Below are 27,590 nucleotides of genomic sequence, written 5' to 3' on the forward strand. Positions count from 1 at the left end.
GTTGGAGGGTGGCGCGCCCTCAGGATGTCAAGCACCACTTTGGGCTTGCAAAGGGAAACCAGGGTTTGTGTTGTGGTCAAGAGTCGGACATCAGCCAGGAAGCTGCTGATACAAAGTCTGAGTAAGTGAGAGAGAGAACCAGGGTCCAGCGTTCAAACCAGCATGAGAAAAAATAAAATAAAAAGACGAGGGCAAAGTCACACGGTTAATATGCAGCTGCACTGGCTTCTAGAAAAGAGTAAGGAACCCCCCTTTCCCTGATGGCATTTACTGACTGTCCTTTCCCTTTTGAAATGTGTTCTCTGGCTCGTATGCTGCGTCCTCTCTGGCTAACACTGTGTCCTGCATCCTCCCTCGCTCTGGGAGATGACGGCCAGGGAGCCTTTGGTGACGTCACTGGGTATTCCCCCTTTCCGTGGGACCAGGGACAAGCACTGAGCTCCACCACCTCCAGCTTCAGTGATTCAGAAGCACCAACCCATCCGCCTAATGTACCCGTCAGTGAGGGAGCAATGTAGCCAGGTCCCCAGAGCCGCCCCGGCCATCAGCGTCTTCTGAGGCTGCAGTCGGCTGGCCCGCTTGTGCTCCACCAACACATGGCTGATTCAGGGAAAATAAGTGATGTCAGTGGGTGGGTGGCATGGAGTGGGGGCTGAGCGCTCTGGAGTGAGACGCCTTATAGGTTCCACCTCCCCTGACGGAGCCCTGTGCTCTAACCTTCTCCAGAGCGCAGTGCTGGCCCTGCTGCCCCTTTCCTCGCCCTGCACGCCCCCGTGAGTGTACTCCCTTACCTCCAGGCCCGTACTCCCAGTTCCTACTGACCTACTCCCAGTTCTTCAGTCAGACCACGGCACCGAATTCCACACCGGCATGCCCAGCTAGGATGGAGACTGTGTTTGCCTCAAGATTAAGGTAGTCAAAACTGAAGCCATCATCACTGCTTTGCCACTGTTATCCCTCTACATCCCCCATCACAAGTGACCGCATCTCATCCTATCCATTTTGTTCAAGTCAGAAACCGAGCACTCATTCTTTACTTTTCCCTCTTCCCGATATCCTAGATCCAGCCAGTGTCCATCTCTTTCCATTCTTCCTATGTCTCTATCCACCTTCTTCCTGTGTATCTTAAAAGTCCCCTTTACTATCATTCAGCTTTTATTTCCTGGGCGTTTTCTGAGTAAGTCTTACTAGTCTACCTACCTCTGATGCTGCCCTCCTTCACTTTATCTCTGCTTTGCCATTTCAATGACCTCACAGGTATGAGAATGTTCTCTTGCTGCTCACCTGGTCTAAATTTTGAATGACTTGTAGTACCCTTGGCATAAAATCCAAACTTGACTGCAACCAACGCAAGATCCTTCAAGATTCAGATCTCACAACCTGTCTCACCTTATGGGCACGTACACATCCAGACTCTCCCCAACGTGAGCCTGTGTCAGGCTGTGTGCCTCTCAGTAGACTTTACATTTCCCACTCCTCAAGTCTGTTTCTTTCACTCTGTTACTTGACTTGGCTGGAACACCTTCCCCCGTTTCATCACCTGAAAATCCCTTAGCCAGGACCAGCTACATAATTTACAGGGTCTAGTGTAAAATGAAGCTATGGGCTTCTTGTTTTAAAAAAATTATGGAGAATTTCAGAATGGCAAGAGTAGAGCATTAAGTCAAGCCCAGGGCCCTTCCAAGCACAGGGTTTGGGCAACGTTCACATGGCCAGTCCTCACCTCCATTTTCTGACACTTTCCCCATGTTTTTCCCTAAAAGATGCAGATTTTTTTCTCTATTCTCACTACACCTTGCAGACATCTCCATTTTCACACTCATCCTGCAGCATGTTCAATTTTGATGTACGTGTTCCCTCACTGGGCTGTAAGTTCCTGAGGGCCTTGGCCAATGTTGTATATTCAGTGGCCAGAACAATATGTGGCACATAGTAGGTCCTCAGGATGGATTTGCTGACTGAATGGATGAGCCACCCCAACCTCTGTAGCTTGTTTTCTGTGGGAGGCTGCTGTTACCTCTGTCTTGCTTCATTCACAGGTTTTGTTGGGTGGTCGGTCTGTTGTTCGGCTGGTTGTTCCAGAACAATAGTCCTAAACACCTACTAGCACCGTAACGGCTTAGTCCTTCCGGAATTCCTGGAGGTATGACTTAAAGGTCCCATACCTATAACACAGAATATTTTAAACATCATTTAAACATGGGCATTGAAAAAAAATTAAATGACAAGTAATAAATCCTCTTTCATTTCTGTTTCCCTTTCTGGATTTCAATATATGCATTAACAGTCGTATTTTCTGGAAAGTTTAAAAATGTACTGCACTTCAAACAAAGTCATGACACTACAACAAATTCAGAAGGAGGCCAACCCTTTTCAGCTTCTCTTTGGCGAACCTATAGCCTCCAGACTGGTGCCCTTGAATTCTTCCATCCCCCACTCTCCAAGTATCATTTCTTCAAAAGATGGTTCAGCCAGAGGGCAAGTACAGAGAAGCAAGCGTAGGTCCTCTCGTTGAAGCAGAGGTGGGGGTGGGATGGGCGGAGTGTTTCCTTCTCAGTTCGCCCTCCCCACCCCCAACTCTGATCTCCTACCAAGCAGGTGGTCTTAAAGGTGGAGGGGAGTGTTTTGTACATACGCATGTGTATATGGGAGTGTGTATATAACTGATACTTTTTTTTTTTTTTTTTACTTTTGATAACAATCTAGTTAAGACCCAACCCAGCAGTCTAATCCACCAAACTCCTACTTGAGATTAGCCAAGACCACTCATCTGGTCAAACTCTCTGAGGAGAAAATCAGGTTATTACTCTGTGACATTTCCAAACCGCAAAGTTACGTAGGCACAGAGGCGGCCTTAGTCATCGGGAGCTCTGACAGCCAGGCTTCCTGACAACTACCCAGCGATCGAATTTTCATGAGAGTTAATAGATTCCAAGAGGACAAGCTGTTTAATTTAAAAAGTTTCCAAGTTTGACAAAAGCCTTTCAGGGGCCTTAAAAAATGAGCTAAAGAAAGCTCTTTCCCAGTGATTGCACATTCAGGAATCCATCTGCAAACACTCAGCCAAGACATGCACTAAATACCCACTACATAGTTACTTATATCAGCCAAACATTGTAAACAAGCGTTGGACCCTGTGCAATTATTACATATATAGGAGTGACAAAATTCCATTTGCTGGGCTAGCTGGCAGCTATTAAAACTGACGTTTGCAAAGAGCTGTTTTAGAGCTTGGAAAGATGTTTACATTGTAACGCTAAGTGAGCTGTGAGGTTTCAGCAATGTGCTAAGTGAGCTGTGAGCTCATTTTCAGCAATGTCTGTACCACGTGACCTCAACTGATTCTTAACATGCACAGAAAATGAAGACAAGACATGTATAGATTTTAACTGTGATTTGTTTTTCTCTGAGGTTACAGGTGAGTGTCTTTTCTTTTTACTCTTCTGCTGTCTCCATTCTTTCCCAGTGAGCATATGTAACTTCCAGAATAAGAAGAACATATAAATATATAAGACATTTCTTTTAAAAGTGACAGTCCCAAGGCAGCTTAACTTCACTGTGGTCCTTCTCTGCATGAGTCAACATGACACTGAGGACAGAGGGGCTCTGAGTCACTTAACAAGCTATGTGGACCAGTCAGAGCCAGAACAGAGCAAGTTCTTCGGAGAAACTTGAAATCATGAATCCCAATTTACAGAAGAATGGCAAAATGGAGATTACTATTTGTGAAAAATGAAAAAAAGTGGATTTTCAGTTACATTTTGTTATGCTTCTTTCTAGAAGCCAAGAGAAGCATTTCTTCTTTATTTCACAGAAAAAGGTGGGGAGAGCTCAAAGGCTAAATTTGTGATAAAAGTCAGTATTTCAGTGTGGCCAGACACACAGAGAAGAAACACATTATGGTTAACTTTTTTGGTTGCAAGTGTCCAGGACTCACTCAAGTCAGCTCAACTGCATGGCATGGCGTGAGAAGGGGGACAAATTCTCACGGAGGACAACAGGGGGGGAGTGGGTAACCAGGAGCTACCATTAGAGCAAATTTCACGGACACATGACCTGAAGGGTCCCCAGGTCTAAGGATGCTCTGAAGACTTCAGCAGCAGGCGTCCGCTCCTGGGCTCAGGCGCTCCCGTACTGCACAGTGCAGAACGTCTGGGCGTCTCTTACTCCCTGTCCTGGTATTGGCTGGCTTCTGTACCTTCTACTCTATATGTTTTCTGGGCTGCATAGCCTCTGCTGTTTCTGGTCAGTTCGTTTTGCATAGGGCTCCTTATGGCCACCCCGCATTCCCTCTTTTAATGGGATTCTGTGAGCTTCAGCTCTGATCGAAGCAATGAGGCCACCACCTCATTCTCTCTGTTTGTTCCTAGTACAAGAAGGCGTGGCGGTGTCTCAGCTCTTCCACTCACAGTAAACCGTTTCATAAGCCCCTGATGAGTCCAGGTAATAGGTGCCCTGGGTTCCCACGTCCTCTCCTCATCCATGAAACAGAAATCCCACCTGTGACCGCCCAATGAAGGACTCTTGAGCTAAGCAGTTTCACTTAGAAGAGATGGGAGGAAAAAGGTTATAACAGAGAGACGGTACCCAAGGCTTTCTGCCTGACATCCTGTGAACAGCCATTGACTCAAGGGGAGTTCTACTGGCCTGATGAACATTCAGGTCAAGAATCCTGACTCTGGAATGCTGACATGTCTGTCTCGAGTCAGACCAACGTCATCAAGTCCACCAGACTGTGTAGACTAGTTTGTGCCTATTTGCTAACAAATATTTAATGAGTATTTTTATATCAAAAAAGAAAGGTGATGTACATATTTAGCTCAGAACCAGGCCACATCTCTGACCCTTCGCTATGTTGCATACGGACGTTCTATTCCCTCTGTTGCCCGTGTTCACAAGAGGAGCGGTGGCATCCTGACTGCGCGAGATTGCTTAACCACCTTTTTGCCTGAGTAGACGTTACATCAGTGCTTAAGACCTTGATGCCTATTTGTTCAGAACCTTAAATAAAATAAGGAGCTGCTTCCTTTCCCCGCTCACTACTATTTAGATTGCTTTGGGCAAAGCTATAAGCCAAAAAAAGAGAGTAAATATTGCCTTTGGCATCTAGATGTGTTTGTAAAACTGAGAGTCTGGAATGAAAACAGTTAAAAGGAAAAATAGCTGTGAAGGGGAGGTCAGTGCCAAGTTTACAAAGAAATGTCCCCTAGTGGCCCCTCGGCCGGACCCGCGGGCCTCAGTGCCCCTCAGCCCCTCTGACTTCATCACTGGCAAAGGAGCATGCAGACAGCAGCCTGATGGCTGAGGACTGGAGGGGAGGGATGTAATGTTTACCAGGTGTGCTCTACACCAGGCATGGCAGCGGGTGTCCCTCACACATGTTATCTCATTTAAACTTCACAAAGATGCTGAAGGAAGTCAGACAGAGAGAGACAGATATGATATGGTATCTCTTACATGTGGAATCTAAAACAAAAAAAGAAACAAACTCTATTTAAAAACCAAAATCAGACTCATGGACATAGAAAACAAACTACGGTTACCAAAGGGGAAAGGGTGGGGAGGGACAAGTTGGTGGTTGGGGATTAAGATACACACATTACTATATAATAAAGAGATAAACAACAGGGACCCACTGTACAGCACAGGGACCTACATTCAATTTCTTGTAATAACTTACAATGGAAAATAATCTAAAAAGGAAAGTACGTACGTATGTACACGTGTAACTGACTCACTTTGCTGTACACCTGAAACTAACACTGCAAATCAACGACACTTCAATAAAAAAATCCTGGGAGTTAGGCGTGACAGTGGCAACATCTCAGGAAACCGAGGCTTTGAGGGTTAGCCTTTAAGGAGACTAGCCAGGTGAGCTGGGAATACTCCTCTGTCTCAACTTGATGCCTGGAGACTAACTGTACTTGTGTAGATTAACACTAGACAGTACACTTCTCGTGTCCGCACCATAGAGCTGGCATCAAGCCATCCAGAATACTGTGGCCTGTGGATTATGTGCGGACAGGAATGGACATACCTGATGATGGGGAGGAAGACAGGGCCTGATGCGAAGCCAAAAGGGGGACAGTCAACCCCACAGGTGACCAGAGCGGGGACTTCACAGATGGCAGCATGTTCAAACAGCGACAGCCCTGCTCTGTGGCAAGTGAGCCCAGCCTCCCACCTGGCCGCCTTCATGCACACAGGCCTCGTCTATTTCCGTCTTTGATTGCCAAACATATTTCAGTTATCTGTACCTGTTTGTCCAGGACCCCAAATAAAGTAATGAGCTTCCTAGCATGTCTGAGCAACATGTGATCAGTGGAGAGCCCGAGGCTCTTCCTTTGGGGTTGTTCTCCGTCAAACGTCTGCTGAAAATGTACAAAGCTTCTTCTTTACCCTTATGTGGTAGGAAAGGTCTTACAAACACCCTTGGTTTTAGGCAGGAAAGAGCTGACTTCAAGGCTTAGTGCTACTTGAATTTCCCTCACTTTGCAGAAGCCCGTTGCTCAGCAGCTGTCTCCTGCGCCCGGGGCAGGACGCTCTGGGCCGGAGGGGACACCGCTCGCATCTTCACGCTGATGGCCTTGCTGAGGCTTTGCTGCTCAGTGCTTAGTGGCCGCATACATGGAAGTTCCCTGCCTGTTCATATCCCTCTGTTAAAGCTCAAAAAGCCAGGGACAGTGAGTAACAACAGTGTGAGACAGCAGGGGCACCAGGGAATGAATTAATGAGGACTGTGTGCCTGGGAATGAAAAATGCACTCGGATTCTTAGTAACGCTGCAAGTTGAAGGAAACATGCAAGTTTCTGGGTCCAAGGAGATACTTAAGGTCATTGTTCAATCGTGTGGGCCGGACAGAAGGGACGCAGAGAAATGACTCCCCTCTAAGGAATGAAAAGGAGCAAGTGAGACTTGGACTGAGCAAGAAAGCACACGGTGGAATAAAGCCTGTCTGCTCAGTGGCCAGGACATGAAGCTTCACGGTGGGCAGGAAGAATCAGAAGGGAGGCTTGGCAAATGATCCCTGCAGGCATGTAACATCTGGGTAGGCAAGCGGCTCTCAGGCTTGAGCCTGCATCAGACCAGAGGACCTGGCAAAACAAGATTGCTGGGCCCCTCCCCAGACCTTTGCATTCAGTAGGTCCTGGGTGGGACCTAAGAAGTGGCATTTCTAGGAAGTACTCAGATGGTGCTGATGCTCTTGGTCTGGGGACCAGCTTTGAGAACCACGGGATTAGCAGATGCACCCAAGCAGCATGGTTGGAGAATGCCTGTTGCCCTTGGACAGCAGCCACGTGCCCCCTCACTGTAGCCCTCCTCCTGCGGTGGGCACACTTGTGCAGACAGATGGCCAAGGATGCCCACTGCAAGCCACCATGCTGACTTCTGATTTGGTGGCTTGATTACTTTAAATGGGTCTTGAGGGAAGTAAACCATATCATATGATTATTTTTGTGTTCCATCTCTGCTGTTCCCAATTAAAAAATGTAATAAGAAGGCTTATAAGAAATGATGTATATCCTTAAAACTCAAAATGGAAATAAGAGAGAAATGTCAAAGAAAGACAAAAAGCAAATACATCAATAAAAATCTCAGAGGGTTCGAAGAATAAGCAAGACTTTTAACCCTGAATTTTTAAACAAATTAAGAATGGGAAAAAAATGATGGGTTACATAATTCTCAACACTGGTTAAATATATATAGAACAATTCTTCCAGACAGACACATATATTTTGGATTTTAAATAACAAGGAGGAAAGTAAAAGGCCAGTTAGGCGACTGGTATCCTATGATCGGCAGCATAATGTGTGAGCTCAGGAGGACCTCAGGCCCCCACGCTTGCTGCCAGATCAGGCCTGGTTCCTGGGGCCAGTCAGAAACAAAGACTTGAATGGTTGCTGGTCCCCAGTGAAATCAGACCTGCTTCCCGCGAGCCCTGGCGTCGGGCAGCTCCACTCGTAAAAGCCACAGCTGATCAGGGGAGCAGCCACAGGTCTGGAAAACAGCCAAAAGGGGTTCTCCAGGGACTCGCCCACCATAACCTAAGCACCAAAGCATTTATGAAAGGCCCGAGAAACACACGCATGCAAAACAAATCCAGCCCTTTTACTCCACCCACAGGGTTTTGTGAGGCGTCTTGTGGCTCCCGTTCAATCTCCTGTCATGTTGTCAGTTTCCAGACCCCTGGGACATTTGGCTGAGGCCGGGCATTACATCCCCTGTCGCGGGACCCTCTCCTGCCGGGAAGGGTGGAGTGGCTGAAATGGAATAATCCAATCCAGTCTTTTCCATTCCCACCTCTGTGGTCTCCGTTAGACTTTCATCACATCATCACGTGAATCAAAACAATCTGGGGACACGTGCTCATATGACTGTCCCAATATGCCTTTTGTCCCCATGGCATCTTTCTCAGGGAAAAAAAAAAAAAAGAGAAACAAAGTCCCCCAAATGAACATCATTTGCTTTGGAATCCTTGGGAAAGGGAAGGCAGCTGAGCGATGTCTCTTCTCCACATAGTCACGGGACACTCTGTTTACACTCACCTCTTAGGTTGAGTATCGAAAGTCAAGGTGCGGGAACCCAGCAAGTTCTGGCTTGGGCTGACTGTGTACCTTCGCCTCACTGTCAAAATCCGTCATGAGCTTCTCTTATTATCTTTCCCATGAACAGACCAGGCTCAGTGGAAAGGAGAACGTTGCTCTGGGCTGCTTAACAAGCAAATAAGTTTTCAACTGCTCTCTCCCTTTCCTCCCCTCCCTCTTTGAATAAACATTTGGGAGACACAACCCTGGAGCCGGGCAATTGGCAAAGCTCTCTTTGTCCTCAAAAAGGCAAAACAAGATGATGGAGGTTCGTGGAGGATATGAGTTCTCTTGGCTAATCAGCCAAAATGTCCACATCTCTAATTCAAGGCTTCCTTTGATTTATCAATGTCATGTTTCACATTAAGGCCCCCAATGTCCATTTTCTTCACTTCCTTTCTAATTATTGCTTCCCAACTCAATAATCTGCTGTTCTGTAGTTTCTGAGGTCTTGCATCTAGTTTGTTCAGCACTTTGGAATGTGGTGAGAAAAGGGGGCTCTCTGTTCGAAAAACAGTATGGACTTTCTGTGCTTTTCATTTGCTCTTCCTGTTCATTCTTGTCAGTAAGTGTACCCAGTGCTTAATGACACAGGACGTGAAGAGTAAGTAGCTCTTCTGACATCACTGGGGGAAGAGCTGGAGACAATGGAGGCTCAGGACCCAGTTTTGTCCCTTATCAGGGGCAGAAACTAGATGAGTTTCCTAACCTATAGGATTCACAGGTAACTTATCTATAAACTGAGAGACTTCAAATTCCCAGAAAACGGAAACTCTGGGGATTAAAACTGAAAATCACATTGCTGGGTTATTGAATCAGAGAATATATATTACTTTTTGCTCCTCCACTGTCTCCACCCCAGTGTGAGCCATTAGCATCTCTAGCCTGGAATTCTGAAACAGCCTCCACTCCCATTCTAAACCCAACCCAAGTCCATTCTTACCTCAGCATCAGTTAGACTATGTTACACGCATCTTCACAGAGTAAAAGCCAGACTTTTCTCAGAGGAGCATCTGCCTTCCCCTCATTGTCTCTCTGACTGTAACTCCTACAACTCTCCTCCTTTGCTTATTCCATTCAGCTCCACTTGCCTTCTGGTGTTCCCTGAATGCCTTCAGCATGATCTCACCTTAGGGCCTTTGCACAGGCTGTTTGTGTTGCCTGGAATATTCTGCACCCTGCCCCATCCCCTCAGCCCACCTAACTTCACAGCTCTGATCGGCAGGTCCATGTATGTCACTAACATCTAAATCATGAGGGTACCATGACATCCCCTTGCTTGGTTACCATGGAACTGTCTCTAAAACCAGAGAAAGCCACAGAGCCTGAGCTCAGGCGTAACCTGGTCCCACAGGGAGGTTAACCTGCCAATGGCATCCTTAACCATTGGGATTTGGTGAATGAACACCCAACCTCCATCCTTTGGTTGGGATTGGGCCTCAGCGGGCCCCTGAAGGCTTGAGCCCCAGTTTTGCACAGCAGAAAACAGCCCGCTGACAGAACCTCAGTTGACTTGCTTCCTCATCTCTCCCTTTCCTCCTCTTTACTTCTGGTTCTGGGGTCATCTTTCCAAGATGTATTCCTTGATGACATTCTAAGCTGAAAAGCAAAAGGCAACATCCCAGGTTCCTTTTTGGTTTGATTATCACAGGAGCCTAGAAAAGGGTGCTTCTGAATTCCCTGAAGTCAGACAGAGAGTCTCCTGTCCTTTCCCAGCTGGAGCTGGTTCTGAGAGGAGGTGACCAGAGATAGCGCACACCAGCAGCAGATTTGGAGATGAAACTCACAGCGTCTGTCGCAAGGGGCACGAGATGTGTCTTTCTAAAAGCATTCAGGAAGTTCCTTCCTGCTCATGTTGACTGTCGAGTTGGCAACACTATTTCAGATTAGAAAGTGCTCACCAGGGCCCACACCTCTTCCTGGGCCTGGCGCAGGCGGCCTGGGCGGAGAGGGAAGGCGTCGGTCCCGCCGTTGTTTGCGGAGGTTTTTCTCTCTGAGAAGAACATCTCCCTTAGATGCTGACAGAGAATAAAACGAAGTGGCGTCTTAGTCCACTCAGGCTGCCACAGCGACACACCACAGGCCGAGCCGCTTACAAAGCGGACGTTCATTTTCTCGCAGTCCTGGAGACTGGGGGCCTGAGGGCAAGGTGGCAGCAGGGCTGGTTTCTCCCAAGGCCGCCCCCTCCCGGTGTCCTCACGTGGTCCTTCTTCCGCGCGTGCCCATCGCTGGCGTCTGTGTGTCCCAACTTCCTCTTCTCCTGAGAACACCAGTCAGATGGTGACCTACTCTGATGACCTCATTCTACCTTAATCACTGCTCTAAAGGCCCTCTCCCCAAATGCAGTCACAGTCTGAGGTCCCCTGGGCTCAGGGCTTCAACAGGCAGATTTCTGCGGGCACAGTTCAGCCACAGCCAGTGGGCGCAGACAGAGCAGTTTCACCAGGCACGGCCTCCCCTGGCCCACTCTCCCTCACTCCCCATTTTACACTCTGCCCCAGATTTCAACCTTTTCTAGCAAGGTATCTCTGGACCAGTGTCGCTGGACAAGGCTTTCCGTCTCGGTGCCACTCACTTTGTCTCCTGTCCTTCCCCCAGACCCGTGGTTGGTTGGACACTCATGGGCTGGCCTGTGAGCACATTTCCTGTGCCACTGTCCCAGGCTCTGCTTCCTGAGGGCCACCCCCGAACTGCTGCACGCCCATGACACGTTATGCCATAGCCACCCTGCTGGAGTAGGTGGGTCCCTTGCCCCTCAGCGCCACTTCCTGGCACACCGGCCTGAACATCTCACAGAGCTGGCATGTGACATCCCCCACCCCCTGTCATTTCTGCTTCTGCCTGTGCTCTGAGACCCACTCACAGATCTTAGAGACAGACACCACGCTGTCTCCAAAACCCCTCCCCCCTCAAGGGCACAAAAGCCCCTTCACCAAAAACACTTTCTCTCCCCATCACTCACAGAACCCAGGTGCAATCCACCTACTCTGAAATTTCTCCTCTTCTGAAGGAGCCATGATTTGTAAGACTCAGATCAAGTGTTATTCTGAGAGTAAGTCCTTCAGTAAGCTTCCAAGTACAATCCTATTGAAAACTTAAAAAAAAGACAATGCAATAATCGCTTCCATTTACATAGCATCTCAGAGTTTATTAACAGCTTTTCTAGATTCACTAAATCAGTTGAACTTCCAACAGCCCTGGAAGGAGGGCATTTCCTCATCTCCACAGGTAAACTGAGATGTGGCAGTCTGACCACTGACTCACGTGCCCATGGTCAGAGGTCAGTGGATGGCAGACCTAAGACTAGAATTTGGATGCCTAGTCCAATGTTCTTTCAAAACTGCTGTCATTCTCCCTAAGCCCCTCTTACAATATATTGCAAAATCCCTAAATTCATTTTTACCTTAGGGAAATACCCATGGTAACAGTGGACATGTATGACAAATAATGAAACAAATGCTTTCTGGATTCTTTAAAAAAAATTAGCTATAATGTACCAATTTACATTGTAACAACTCAGTTGATTCTTTTGACAACCCTTGAGTTACTGTATTCAGTTCTTCGGGTGGCCATAACAAAGCACCAGAAACTGAGAGAAATCTATTGTCTCGCAGCTTTGGAGGACAGAACCTGAAATCAAGATGCCAGCAGGACCACCCTTTCTCTGTAGGCTCTGGGGAGGAGACTTTCTTGCCTCTTCTAGCATCTGGTCCTTGCAGGCAATCCTTGACTACCCTTGGCTCAGAGACGTATCACTCCAGTCTCTGCTTCCATCGTCATGTGGCCACCTTCTGTCTATGCGGCTTCTCCCCTTCCTATAAGGACACAAATCATCGTATTGGGACCAACTCTAATCCAGTATGACCTTGTCTGAAATTGATTACATCTTCAATGACTCTGTTTTCTGGTAAGGTCACATTCACAGACACCAGGAGTTAGGATCTGAACATATCTTTTGGAGAGACACAATGCAACCCGCAACAGGTAGGGTGCTGTGATATCATTACCCATATTCTGGAGATGGTCCAACAAATGCCTACATCAGATCCACCTGGGGGGTTTCTTATGGCACAAACTCCCGTATCTCACCATGGAGCTTCAGGATTGGAATCCAGAACCCACGTGTCTAACAAGAACCACAGGAGGTCACAGGCACACTAGATTTGGGGAAACCTCTAGATTCCTAAGAGCTGCCAAAGATTTTGTGAGTGAGTGACTGCAAGCCCACACGCTCAGACTTCAGAACTTGGCTTCCGCAGTGGGTCACGTCATCTTTTAATCTTCTAATCCCAGAATCTGCTTGACTGTTTGCCCCAAACCCTCATGAATATTCATCTTCCTTGCTTGGCATCCATGTCCTTTGCAATGTTGTATGGGTTGGTCCTGCTGGCCCATGTGGAAGCCCCATTCTCTCACCAAACTCTAATTCCACTCCCCTTGCCCTGTATCGTTCCCTCCACGTCACCTGGTGTTACTCAGCCGTCTCATCCATGTTGCTGGGGGGACCTAGTCTCCACTCTGGTTGTTTACAGAATCTTCAGGTTGGTACATTTCATACCGTTTCTTCTTAAGGATCACACCAACTGCCTCTTAGGAAACACTGGGCTTGTTTTTAGGCATCTCTTTCCAAGACATGCTGATTTTTGTCATGAGAAATCCTTTGCTCAAGGATAAAATCCTACCACTACTTAATAATCACAATCATAACCATAATGATCATAAACACTGAGTCTTCCTACGTGCCAAGCATCACGCCGTATCATAGAGTTTTTCATCAGATCCTCCTTTAGAAGGATACCTCTATCATACCTTTTTGACGGATAAGCAAAGTATATCTGAAAACCAAAGTCAGAACCAGGATTTAAGCCCAGACACTTTGACTCCATCTGTGCTAGTCGGCCTCGCCACCCTGCCTTGGCAGTCCAGCCCCAGTTCCTCGTCCTGGATTCCAGTAAGGCTTCTCCATTCCAGCTGACATTGTCTGCAGTCACCATCCACTCTTCTCTACTCGCTGGCCTCCCCACTATATATCCTTTCACTTCCAAACACCACTCATTCCCACCTCTTGATCTTCCAGATATGTCCCATGTAGATCCTTAGCATGTACTGTTACATGTTGTCATTATTTATGAAAAGGACAAGGCTGTGTGCCCACCATTCATCCTACCAGGAGGGGAGTAAGCCCAGAGTCACCATACATTGACTGAATGACAGCAGCCCATCCTGGGGATGGCCTGTCCACACACAGTGGAAGCCCTGTATCAAAAGTCAAGAGCCTTGCTTTCCACCCTCGGCTCTGCTCCTCCTTAGAATTACGCCTGGACAGGTCCATGCATCTCCCCGGCCTGTACAGAGACGGGCTGGGCTACGTAATTTCTGAAACTTCGCCCAGGTCTCACACTCTCTAAATCTAAGTCTTACTTCTCCCTTGAAGACACGCCTATCACTTTTGCCAATACTGATCGCTTCTGCTCTTAATCAAGTCCGTGTTTCAGTACCAAAAATGAGAACACAACCTGACAGAAGGCTCTGTACTACTTCCGGGTATGGGAAGCGATGAAATTGTAGCTTGAATGCTACTGTGCTATCAAAATGCTGCTATGCTTGGGGTATTTCGGTAGGGACAAAGGGGCAGAGTATTTGAAAACAATATTGTTGTCCCTGAAAAGACAGGATGCGTTCAGTCCTCACAGAAGGACTAAACAAAAAAGCAAATTCATAGCCTACACATTTTTGCTTTTTCTTGAATATCTCCTTTTGTACTTTTCATGTACTTTTCTATCCTCTCTATCTGCCATGTGTGTAAAACTCAGCTCCTTCTCAGATAAATTCCTTGAGATGAGTAACTATCTGGGCTGCTTTCGGTATCTCAGCAGCTCTTACCCCAGGCAGCCTCACAGCAGAAGCCTGATACGTATAAGCAACAAGGCTGGAAATGTAACACAAAGTACTCTATGGATTAAGCCTTACTTACTGCAGGCTGTTAGTAAGCTAGACCTCCAGAGAGGGATAATTTCAGTCTTGCTGTTTGTAAAAGAGTCAACAAAAAGGAAGCACAAACGGCTCACCATAGGTTTTTCCACAGTCATTCACTCATCCATGGCCAACGCGATCTTGCTGTGACTTTTCATAGACCATCAGATCTAACAGAGTTGTATCATTAAATTCATCTTTTTACTTCTTGATAGTCACAACAGACGTGCACCCAAACCTAAAGAAATTAGGGCGTACAAGAAAATGACCTGTTTCTGACTACAGGTGCACAAAGTCACAGACGGCAACAGCAGAAGCCACCTGGATCTAGAATTTGAGAATTAAAAAGACCTTTAAAAATGACCAAATTCACCTTCCTTCCTCATTTTGTTGGTGGAGGAAACAAGGGCCAGGATGTTAAGGCAAACTGCCCAGGGTCCCACAGTAGGCTAGAAGTGGAGGCCGAGATGAGAAAAAGGCCCTCTGACTTTCAGGCTGGAGTGTTTTCCAGGAGACATATTGGGACTTCTTTTCCAATAGTACCATGAGGATGTGTATTTGACTAGAATCATTTTTCCCTTGACTCCCACGTCCCCATTGGGGTTTAGGATCAAGAGGGGGGCCCTCAAGAATGGTCGGTTGTTTATTCCAGAGTAGGGTGGTCAGGATGCCCTGGTTTGCCCAGGACTTCCCAGCTTTGGCTCTGGAATTCTCACATCCGGGAACTTCCTCAGTCCCAGACAAGCCAGGACATGGTCACCTTACTGCAGAGGAAGGATTTGTTCCCAACTGTGCAGTTCCCCATATTCAGCTTGTGGGAGAAGCTACGGGCCCCGGAGCTGCCACAGGAAGGGCTCTGTCAGCCCCCACTGTGCTGACACACAGGTCTCAAGCATGCGGACGTCGCCTGGACACCTGTTCGACCTGACAGAGGCTCAGGTTCTGGCTGAGTCATACTCTGATTTGCAAAAGCTCTTACTCTTCTTTTCAGAAGAAACACAAATTTCTTTGCTTGTTTATTACCCTCCTCCAAAAAAAGTCTTCTGTTGCCCACTCATGGCAGATGCTCGTCACTGCTGGGGTCCAACAGCCGCCTGGAGTCACAACACTGCACAGAATCAGAGCGCATCCCAGCCTCTACATGGACAACCTCCATCATCGCAGCAGCAGCCACACACCCTCTACCTGTCATTCCACCAGTGTCTTTTTTCAGTCAGCAAGAGGCACCCATAAAATTCACTCGACCCCTTGCTTCAAATTCTTTCCTTTAGATCAGGAGTTGGCATACTACAGTCTGGGATCAAATCCGGCCCTGTAACCTGTTTTTACAAATAAAGTTTCATTGGAATGCAATCATTTGTTCATATAACTGAATATGACTTCTCTCAAGCTACAATGGCAGAACTGAGTAGCTGTGACAAAGAACGTGTGACCTTCAAAGCCTAAAATATCTACTCTCTGGGCTCTTTAGAGAAGAAATTTGCTGACCCATGAGCTGTGTCACCACAGTCATGGATAAATACTCAGGACTAGTAGAATTTCCTATCACTACTGTCAAATATACTGACATGGCCTTTTATAGTTTTGGCTTTATTATTCTTGCTAGAAATATTGAGATGCATGGATGACAAAGGGTACCTAGTTTTTGGCAAGTGAAGAAATTAAGTCAAGAGTCTTAAAAGAAAATGAGAGGCACAAAGGTCGCTGGCATTCCTTTTGTAGGAAGCTCTCCCTCCTGGTTAGGGCTGGACCAGAAAGTGACAGATCACAGCCAGGAACAACCAAAAGGCTATTTTCAGCTTATCTAGAATGAGTGGACTGGTTACTGCCAATAAAACAGCACTGCTAACTCCCCCAGGCCAGAGTAGCATTAGTAAAAAGACTAGTTGTAATCAGATGAAGTCATTATCTGAACAGATTACATAGGGATCACTCACAGACAACTTGATCCTTTAAAGGACCAAATGGCATCCAGAATAGAAATAAAATATTTTTTTTAATCTAAGGCTTAAACAAGATAGATGTTTATTCATTATATTTTCATGCAAAAGTCCAAAGGAAGGACTGTTTGGTGGTACCATGATCTTCAGGATCCCAGACCCCCTATGTTCTGCTTTATTAACCTAACATGGAACTTCCAGTCTCAACATCACCTCACACCACAAGGTGGATGCTGTCACACCAGCCATTGTGTCCCGATTGCAGGCTATAAGAAGGCAGAGAGCTGATGTTGCAAAAACTCCCTGGTAGAGTCAACTCCCTTCAAGAAGCCTTCTAGGAAGTACCACACCAGACTTCAGCTGACAGCTCATTCATTGGCCAGGACTTAGTCTCAAGGAAACTGGAAGCTGTACTCTCTTAACTCGGTACTTGGATCCGTAGAACACAGTTGGAATTCTGGCACCAAGGAAAAGAGGAGGGATTAGCAGTCTCTGCCTCTCATTGGCACACAAAAACTGAGGAGAAAGCTCACCACTCCTCTAGATTTACTTTCAAGAAGAATTCGCTCTGATTTTTCTACTTTGTTCATAGAGAATGAAATGGCTAAAAATATTAGTACTCACAATTGAAACACCTGTCATTTCACCACCCGTTGTTCCCTAGCAGGCGGACACGTGAGGGAATGTGATGGAGGCCTGCGTCCTTAGCTGAGAGAGGGGATTACTGCCTGCTTTTTCTTCATGCTCCAGAGAAAGCAAAGTCTGAAAAGTCTGAAGCACAAACCAGTGGGTTTGGACCCCTCCCACCCACCGTGCTTTCAGGCTCACTTGAACTCACTTCCCTCAACGCACAGAGAAGAGTCTCTGATAAGCACCTTGGCTGAGTGTCCGGGGAGGGTCATCTTCAGTTCATTCCCAGGCCCTGCGGAGAACCACGTGACGGCATCGCGGGGGAATGTGGTCACAGTTCCCACCCGAGGACCAGACACTTGCTGTGTAAATACGGCGCTAAAATGGAGCCTTACACTGGGGCGAGATGGGGTGTTCTGAGCGGAGGACTTTCTGCTAAGAAAGGAAACTCACAGCACATCGTCAAATATCTGCGCATTATTCCCAGTGTCAGGCAATCTCCCAAAACGAAAAGCAAGAAACAAATAAATGTAAGTGCAAGCCGTCCCCCACCCCTTAACAAGATACCAGGGGACGCCGGAAGCTGGGGGGGAGGTGAGAAACCAGCAGGGCCCTGCTGCTTCTGGAAGCTGCAAACCCCGCAGAAGCCAGCATGGGAGGGGCTCGTGGCTCGGCCCCGCCCCTGGGTGTGGCCAGGTCGTGGGGAGGAGCCAAGGTGACAGCGTGCTCACTATAGACGGTTCCGCCTTAGCCTTCACCCAGCTCCTGCTTCTTCGACTCCCATCCCTTTGACCCAAATCCCAGGCTTCTGGAGGGAGAGGGTCTTCCTTGATAGCAAGGCAGCTGCAGGGGAGGTTCCATCAGAGAAACCCTCAGGCGCGATTCCCCGCCTGGCCAAAGCCACCTCCGTCCATGTCCCTGCAACCCTAACCGTCGTGCCTGCACTCTTTCTATCACTGCGTTTGTCATCTGGCTTTTCTGCCCAGAGAGAAGGGAGAAAGCTCTCCGGCGCTATCCCCAGCAACGCCAAAGGCCACTTTGCAGGGAAGCTGAGTGCTTTGCCCCATGGGCTCCTGGGCTCTGTGAAAACTACCCCTTTTCCAGGCAGCCATATGCGGTGTGTTGAACACATTTTTCCCTAGGGAGAGACTATGTCACAGATGTTGACAGAAAACGCTGGATCAATGACCTTTGAGTCCCCAGCCCCAAATCTTGCCATAAGGCATTTTTCTGATATGTGTCATTTTTTGCCAAAAGGCCTGTGCCCCCTAGACTTCCTCCTGCCCTGCTCATCCACAGCACCGGTCTCCCAGGACTCCTCTGCGCCGGCCTCCGTGGAGATACAGGCCTGGCTGTGACCGCAGATGCGCTGAGCCGTGTTCTCAGAGCACCACACTGCACTCTCCAAGGCCCCATAGATTGGAACTGAAGGAGCAGGAAGACCAGATCGGCACCAGAGACGACTCCATCTGATGTTTGAGTCCTCTTAAGTATGAACCAAGGGCACCCATCCTACCAGTAAGTAAATTGCCTGTGTTTGGATTATAATTGAACTGTTTTGCTGCAAGCGTCACACTTGGGAAATTACAGCTCCTACTGCAATAAGGAGCCAGAAAGAGTTCACTCACCTCTAAAGGGAACATAGTTCACTCCTTCCTCCACAGAAGCATTAGATGAAGAGGTAATTATAAATGACTTGCTGGGCTATAATTAAACAGTGTCGTGTTCATCCTCATTAGCGTTTCCACATGGGGTGTATCCTCAGAGAGACAGACTGGAAATAGACCAGAATCTTCTCCCCAGCGAAGTTTGGCATCTTCTGAAAGATGGAAAGTTCATTTCCTGAGGGGCAGAAATCTGATCTCCAATAGTAAGACTTGTTCACAGAGTCCAGAGTGGGTTCCAGCCATTGCTTGCTGATCCCCAGGGTGCTAGGAGGTGGCTGGAGGGAACCGGGGAGCGTTCACCCTGCCCACTGGGCTTGGAACTAAGAACTTCCTTGCAGGGCTCAAGAGCTGCCTCCAAGTAGCTGTCAAAAAGCAGAGCCAGACTCTAGAGGGGAGACCACTTTGGTTCACATTTAAGAACTTCTAAGCACTGAGGTTTTACGGGAAAACACTGGGTATTCTCTTAGTACATAAAACAAATATACTCCCTGCCCTTGTATAGTTCAGTTTAGGGGGAAGAAGATTAAAATGCATTAAAATATGTAAATCATGTTTTCCAGCAATGACAGTGGCAACTGTAATGGGAAATGGCATGAAAGCGGGGAGTAAAGGGGAGCCGTGAACTTGCTCCTGACCAGGGTTCTTAGTCTCCTTAAGCAACAGAAGTTGCTAAGAGGCCGGATGAGAAATTCAGACAAGGCTTTCCTGGGAGTGAAAACAAGTAGCAAGTTCCTTTGCTCGCTCTCTGAAGAGGGGGCGAGCTGGTCCTTTGAATGGGGTGTACAAGGTCCGTGCAGCCCGTGTCCTCAGCATCCATGTGTGCAGAGGCAGTTTTCCCTACCAAGTTTTCAGTTTGGTTCTGGTAAGCACATTTGCTTGCAAACATACAACCTTTTAGAATTAATGTTTTTACAGAAAGTCTTTTTATTTCACTGTTCATCACTGTGGTTAGAGCTCTAAGTGTACGTGTGTGTTTTAACAGGAATTTTATTCATGTGTAAAAAAAAAAACTAAGATGACAGCATCCTAATGATTTTTATTCTAGTAAGTATGAAGAGCCACTAAGCCAATAGGCAGTATTATAGGCCAAATGCTTCTTTGTTTGACTTTGCATCATTTTATATTTCTCTGTATTATAAAGATTTTTTAAAATTTGAGTTAAAAACTACTATAAAATTATTTACAAGAGATGGATGTGGCATTCACATTTTCATACATATGGGGTATTACAGGAAAACAGGCAGTACTTCTACTGATTAATTACAGTAGGTTCGAGATCTGTCCGGGCACAGCATTAAGAATACTGCTGATCTCTCTCCTGGACTTTGAATTATCATGAAAGTTGAAAGCAAACAATGCTTCTTTTGCAATTTTGTTTTCCTCTGAGTGCATCTTTATTTGCAATAGTTGCTGTTGGAGATTGTTGCTTATACACAAAAGGATGTAACTGGCACCACAACGACTGATCAGTGTTTGGCCGGGTCTCTCAGTTTTGCAGAAATAGCTGGAGTCACTGGAGCAGAATGCATAAGTCTCCCTGAAAATTACAGAAGAACTGGCCCCTGATTAAATTTTATTTTCCTTTTAACAGGAACTATAATAAATTACTTAGAGAAGTTGGGGGAATAATCTCATGAGTTAGGCTAATTTCTCAGAATTTTTTAGTCCTACAACAAGAACACTAAAAATATTCACATAATATAAAAGTCAGGTGTAAGCATTCAAGAAAATAACTCAAAGTTATGATTTTTGATGAGAGGGAAGCACAGTAAGTATACTTTTTGGAAATCAGAAGAGCTGAGTCATTCATGTTGCTGACAATATCTCAGCTTTTAAATTACAGCAGGATTCTGTTCACATCACTGCCTCCCATTTCCTGGAGTTGAGAGCAATTGCTGTATCTTCGGTGACACAGAGATAAATCTGTAATATTATAACTATCCAACCATCATATCTAAGCACAGTATTGACAGCACAAACAGGAATCCTTTGATATTCAGAACAGACTTATGACTTTGTTAAAAGTGAAAACTTCTGTTTGTCAGACTCCTTTTCTCTTTCACATTAAAGAGGATCATCTGTAGAGGGAGGTGCTCCTGGTGGTGGGTAACTTTGGCTTCTGGGGGTCTCCCCAGCCCTGCTTCCTCACCTGAGCCATGGGCTGTGAGCAGGTGGTTAGGAGCCAGGGCCCCCAGAGGGCCCTCTGTCCAGGGCAGTTCATTTCTACCTGTCTGTTGACAGTGGCCGCCACCTGTCTCTGCTGCGGCTGGAAACCGGGGAGCAGGCGCATGGGCAGCTCTGCCTGCAGCGCTCGGCTCTGGGGAACGTTTGGACGCTGTCCCCACCCCGCTGATTCCGAAACAGCAATGTCTCTTTTCTAGGAAGCATGGACAATGACATTAACATCCTGTACTTTGTCAGTAAAACTTAATTTTGTCCTCTTACATCAAGACTCTCAAACATGAGGAAGGGGAAGCACAGCAGAATCCTTGGGGGCAGAGGCACCAAGGGGAATTTGGAGACGCGTGTATAATAGTTTCACAACTGGAGGTGAAATTCCGTCCTCTGAGCGTAAGTCAGCGAGGAGAGTGCGCAGTCTGCGTTTGGCCGGGGCAGGGGGTGGCGCAGCTAGGGAAATGCAGCTCTAGCCTCTGTTTCCTCTCAAGTTATTGTTAACTCAGATCGAGAGGGTCCACGTCCATTGAGACCATCTCTTAAAATTGGCAAGTGTTTAAATTTTGTGTAGTAATAAGTTTTCAACAGTTTCTTATGCTGGCACATGAAGACGTAAGTTCTTCAGGAACACTTATGAAGGCGTAAATTGTTCAAGTATTTGAAAAAGAATTAATATCTTTCACAAATAAAACTGTGAGTTGAGCCCATATTCACTCACTTTGTTTTGCCTTCCTATAGATGCTAATCACATTTCAGCTACGGTTTACTCTTCTTTGTATGAACATGCATTATTCTGAATTATTTAGTATTTTAGATAGTCTTGGGGGAAAAGGTCAAGATTTTAACAATATTTCTATACTGTGGTAGGAACTTTATTAACTGTAAATGATTTCCTAGCACATTACATTTGGGAACCTCAGAGCTGGAAGCTACTCTGATGAACAGTTACAGTCAGTTCTTGATTATCTGCCAGCAAACCACAGGTAATGGTAACAAATTCTACCTTCCTCTGACCACACATTTAAGCCCTAGGACACTAGCAGCTTTTGTGGACTTGGCATTTGTGAACAAGTGCTCACGTTGGTCAAATGAAATTACATTTGGAAAGGGAAATATGGTGCCCAAGAAAACCACGTTAAGTCACACCAAAGTGGTACCAGTGCACTCCTTTGCTTCTGGGCTAAATGTGTGAGGGAACCACACCTCCCGCGCCCCCCCCCCCCGCACCTGCAAGCCTGCTCTGACATCCCCAGAATAGAGCTGTGTTCGAAATGTGTCCTGATGGGCAACTGCTGACTGTACATCAGAAAGTATTTTCATACAAGTTATGTTCCAAAGGCTCATTTGTAAGTTGGTTTTTTTCTAACATGGAATGTCTTTCTAGGTGGTGTACATATCAGAGTCACCTGGTGAGATTTTTTTAACTATGCCTTCTTCTTCCTCAAGATTCTGATACCTTCCCGGTATTAAGCATCATCTGTAAACATGCTACCATTTACCCCTTTGTTTTTAAACTGTATCTGCTCTTTTACTATTTTGAATAAGCTACAGTGAACATTTTTGTACAAGTCTTTTTGTGAACATATGTTTTCATTTCTTTGGAGCTGATACCTAGGAGTGGAACTGCCGAATCAGAAAGTAGCTTGTTTAGTTTTAGAAGACACTGCCACACCTGTTCTCTGAGGGCTGTGCTGTTTTTTGTCCCGTCAGTGGTACAGGGGAGTTCCAGCTGCTCCACGTCTCTGCCAACACTTGGTGTTGGAAGTCTCCGTGGTTTTACTCTGGTGGGTATTTCATCATGGTTTTAATTTGCATCTTCCTGATGATTAATGATGTTGAGCAATTTTGCTTGTGCTCATGGGCTGAGTGTACAGTTGACCCTTGAACAACATGGATTTGAACTGTGTGGGGCCATTTTATGTGGATTTTTTTCAGTCAGTACAGTTACGGTACCACACAGTCCAGGGTGGGTTGAATCTGAGGACACAGAAAGGCATACAGAGAGGGACTGTAACGTTATGCAAGTATTTCCAACTGGGTAGGGGTCAGCGCCCCAACCCCCACGTTGTTCGTGGGTCAGCCGTATATTTTTGTTGAGTCTCTGTTCCTATCTTTTACCCACATTGTTTCATGTATTTTTTGTCCCTTTATTACTGAGTTGTAAAAATTCTTCATATGTCCTGGTTACAAGTCCTTTTGGTAGATATATGTTTTGGAAATAATTTCTCCCAGTCTGTAGTTGGCCTAATTATAGTCTTTATGAATATGAATAGAGTTTTTTAATTCTGATAAAGTCTATCTTATCAGTGTTGTCGTTTTTCTGAATGGCAGTTACTTTGTGTATCTTGTCTAAGAAATTTTTTCTTGCCCCCACATTACACCAATAATGTTCCCCAGCGTGCTTCATGGATTTAGATTTACATTTAGAACTGTGATCTGTCTCATTACTTTTATATGTTATGGGGGGGTAATTAGGTTTATTGATTTACTTATGTATCTTAATGAATTGACCCCAGGACCTCGTGCATGCTAAGCATACGCTCTGCCCCTGAGCTGTACCCTCTCTCCCCAGTTTTGTATGTTATGTAAAGTAAGGAGTGAGGTTTTTCTTTGAACCATAGGGATATCTGAATGCTCCCACATCACTTGTTGAAAAGATGTTTATTTCCCGTTTGATTGATTTTGGTGCCTAGAAAGGCATGAGGTCAAAATCAAGTGAGCTGGTAAGCCTGGGTTTATTGCTGGGCTCTCTGTCCTGTGACTCTGGCCTGTTCACCTGTCACCGCGGTGCCACACTGATGGGATTACTCTAGCTTTATTGTAAGTTTTGAAGTCTTAAGACTTCAACTTTGTTGTTGTTGTTTCTCCAGAATTGTTTTAAATATTCTATACTGGAATCCTTTGCATTCCTATACAAATTTTAGAAATTAGTTTGTCAGTGTCTAGAAAAGAGGCCTTTTGGGATTATGACTGAAATTGCATTCAATCTGTAGATCAATTTTGGTAGAACTTGTATCAATATTGAGTGTTCTTATCCACAAATATGATATATCTCTCTATTTATATTTGCTTTCACTTACATCAGTAATTTTGATTGTAATTTTGATGTTTTTATATTTAATGTGTGTCTCTTCTTAACTGGGACTTGTCTAGCAAGGCAGTCTGACAGTCTCGGCCTTTAATTTGGAATGTGTGGTTCACATATAGTTAATGTAATTATTTATATGGTTGGATTTAGCTCAGTCATGTTTTCATGTGGTTTCTATTGGCTACATCCAGGGACTCTTTTTTGTCTTCGATTTTTTTCCTTCTTGCCTTTTTTAAGGAGGTAGGAGAGATTAATTGGATATTTTCTAAAATTCTATTTTAATTTCTCTGTTGACTCTTTAACTGTATCTATTTGTACATATTTTTAGTGGCTGCTAAACATGCATCTTTAATGTTGCAACATACAGATTGCAATATACATTCTTAACTTTTCCCAGTCCGTTCAGAGTTAACATTGCAACTTCACGTGAACTGCAAGAAAGGACCAGGCGCCTGTTGTCTGACTGCAGTCCTGTTCATCTTCATTGCATCTGTCAGACGTGTCAGCAAATGCTGTAAACCCTCAGTACCATTTTATAATTTTTGCTTTTTAAATAGTCCTATGTGTTTTAAAGAAATTAAGACAAAAAAGGATGGTCTTTGATATGTTTGAATATTTCCCCTTTTCAGTGCTTTTCATTCCTTCCGGATGGTCCAGACTCTAATCTGGTGTCCTCTCCTTTGGCCTGAAGAACCTCCCTTAGTGTTTCTTATCATCTAGGTTTGGTGACCACACATTGATTTTTTCACTTATCTTACATTTGTCTTTATTTCCCCTTCATTCTTTAAAGATACTTTGCTGGGAGTAGAGTTCTAAGCTGACAGTTCTTTTTTTTCTTTCAGAACTTCAAAGATACAGCTCCACTGTCTCGTGGCCTCCGCTGCTCCTGAGAAATTCGTCATCCTTTATGCATAGTGTGCTTTTCCTCTGGAAGCATTCATTTCCTTACTTTTTGGTTTTCAATATTTTATCATGTACCTCTGTGTATCTGTTCGTATTTATCCTGCTTTGAGATTCCTTAAGCTTCTTAAACTCGTAATTGTACGTCTTTCAGTACATTTGGTAAATGTTAGGCCTTGACTTTCCAGCAGATCTCTGAGGCTTTTATTTTTAGGGTTTCTCCCTTTCTGTAATTCAGATTGCTTAATTTCTGTTTATCCAGCTTTATATTCAGTAATGGTTTCTTCTCCTGTGTCCAGTCTGCTATTAAGCCTACCCAGTAAGTTTTCAAATTTCACCTGTTGGTATTTTTTCAGTTCCTGGATATCCGTTTCTCTTTATAGCGACATTTCCTCTTGGATTTCCAAACCATTCATTGGTGATGAGTGTAGTTTCCTTTTCATCCTGAAAGATTTTCAATAACTGCCCCAAATCCTTGTTTCTGTTTTCAACACTTGGTCATCTCTGCATCTGTCCATTCTGTAACATGAGCAAACAGGCTCAGAGAAGTCATGATGACCCCCCCAAAGTTACAGTTAGTATTTGTGGAAGAAGGAATCCAATCAGTGTCTCCCTACTCCAGATCCCTTATGTTTGTTTTCCTCTGCATGTACTGTCTCTTCAGACTTTATGCCGTGACATTTCCCAGGGAAATTTACCATTTGAGAAAAGTAAGGTGGATAAGTAAACAGATTTTCTGGCCAAGTTATAATGGCTACAATGTAGAGAAGATAGATCTGTGACTAAATCTGTTAGCTGTCTTCTATAATCATTAAATTTTAAACTATCCCAAACTGTTAAAAGTAGTTCCTCACTTACAGCATGAGTGGGCCACCCCTCCAGCAGTCTGTCAGGGGAGCGGGGGTGCCGGGAAGGAAATGTGACCCAATTCCCTTTCAGCCCTCACCCACTCCTGGCCACCCCTAGAAAGGAGCGAGTCAGCTTTCCTGTAGGACTGGCCTTGCTCTTGTGTGGTTTTAGGACAGAGCTTCTAACACGGTCTCCCTTCACCTATTAGCTTGGATCAAATATTTGTTTAAGATGGGGAAGTTTCTCTTTATAATCCATTTTAAGAGGCTTCAGACACTAATGGCAGGAAGGAGTATTTGTGCTGGGCTGGGAACGTGGGAGAGCAGTAGTTAATGGCAGCTCAGGAGTAGTCAGCGCTGTGCGTGCCACGCAGGGCTCTGAGAGCTTCTTGCGTGGTACTTCATCCTAATCCAGCAAGCCGCTGAGATGAAGAAATGGTAAAGAAGACTAAGACATAAGAGGTGAAGTGACTTGTCCAAGGGCACCCTTAACGGTGACAGAGCTGAGATTCAGACTCTGGCAGTCGGGCCCCAGAGCCCAAGTCTCACCTGCTTTCGTGAGTCAAGAGTCGCCTCTGACCCCGGCGAGACTCTGCCCCAGGAGTGGTGACTGGCGTGCGGGTGTGCCCGTTTCCCCCGCTCCTGCCCTGGGTGGACACTGGGTGCAGTTCAGGCCCTTTGCTTTTCCTGCAGCCTCCGACCTTCTCAGCCACGTGCCCAGGAGGTCGCTACTCAGCAGCCACATGGAGGGCCCTATTTCCCACCCCAAGGAGCTGTCCCCAGTGACTCTGCCTCTGGTCCGTGGCCCAAAACATTTTCACACTAGGATGGAACGAGCTAAGCAGGTGGAGGCTGCCAGTGAGGGGCTCGGAGGAGAGGGCCAGGGAGGGAAAACAAATGAAGTGTGAAGGGAAGCTGGTGCCTCGTCTTGCCAGCGTTCTTTGTCTGTCCGTCCACGTAACCCCTCCCTGGAGACAGTGCTGCTGCCCCCGGGCTGGAAGCGCTGTGGAGGTTTATGTCCTCTCATGGGGCACTTTTGATGTGTGGCTGATCTGGGATATAGAATTTTCTAGATGTAGCTGCCAGGATGCTGTGAAACCATCGACTGCCCACTACATGAGAAGGAGTTTCAGAGTTGCAGCCTGCGTCCCAGGAAGCACCAAATGGTCTGTTTGTGATAGAACATCTCATGAAAGAGACCTGGTAGTTTTCCTTTCGATTTTTGAACTCAATTGTAGAACTGCTTTTGAAAAACCACGCACAGACGGAGGATGAGGGGTGCAGGAGTGGACGAGATTGCAGGCCGGTGGTGTGACACTCCGGCGGGGTTAGTCTTACCCCCGGAGCCACTTCAGGTTTCCTAACACCGGGTAGTTTTCTAAACAGAAAGGGGAAGTATTTTGCTAGGTCATTATTAAAGACATCTTTCTAATACTGATCTGTTTTTCATCAGCCAGGTGTTTAAGGAGAAGTACCTGGAAGATGCTGTGGAGTGTGGCAGTATGACCTGGCGGCGAGGCCTGCTGCAGGATCTGCCTGGGACCGCGGGGAACAGCTACCCCTTCCTCTCCCTGTACCACCTCACGCGGGACACAGAGCACCTCTGCCATGACTGCAAGGTAAGGGCACCCATCCAAACAGCTCCTGGACCATCCAGAGCGGGCACAGAGCCCCACATGGCTCTCTCCTCCTTCAGACGTGTTCTGGGGTTCCTTCCAGCATAGCCTTGCCCCTGGCCGCCCTGTGCTCGGGGCCCCTCCTGTAACATGGGCCCAAGGAGAGGA

The 27,590-nt window shown here is 46.1% G+C and overlaps 1 long non-coding RNA gene across 22 annotated transcripts in view; it reads right to left on the minus strand.

Moving 5' to 3' along the window:
• The window catches only part of LOC105081190 (uncharacterized), an 80,174-nt gene that overhangs the window by 36,799 nt on the left and 15,785 nt on the right, over positions 1-27,590 (minus strand). For 16 of the 22 annotated variants that reach the window (XR_012501456.1, XR_012501458.1, XR_012501453.1 and 13 more), the window contains exon 3: positions 2,018-2,165. The exons of 1 other annotated variant lie outside the window; for it this stretch is intronic. This is a non-coding gene — a long non-coding RNA (uncharacterized LOC105081190). Of the gene's footprint in view, positions 1-495; positions 601-2,017; positions 2,166-5,334; positions 5,475-18,756; positions 18,948-27,590 lie in introns of those variants that run through there. 5 more of the 22 variants (XR_012501459.1, XR_012501457.1, XR_012501452.1 and 2 more) reach the window with 4 other exon arrangements.

The sequence above is a fragment of the Camelus bactrianus genome, chromosome 21, assembly GCF_048773025.1.
Source record: "Camelus bactrianus isolate YW-2024 breed Bactrian camel chromosome 21, ASM4877302v1, whole genome shotgun sequence".
In the NCBI taxonomy this organism is placed as follows: Eukaryota; Metazoa; Chordata; class Mammalia; order Artiodactyla; family Camelidae; genus Camelus; species Camelus bactrianus.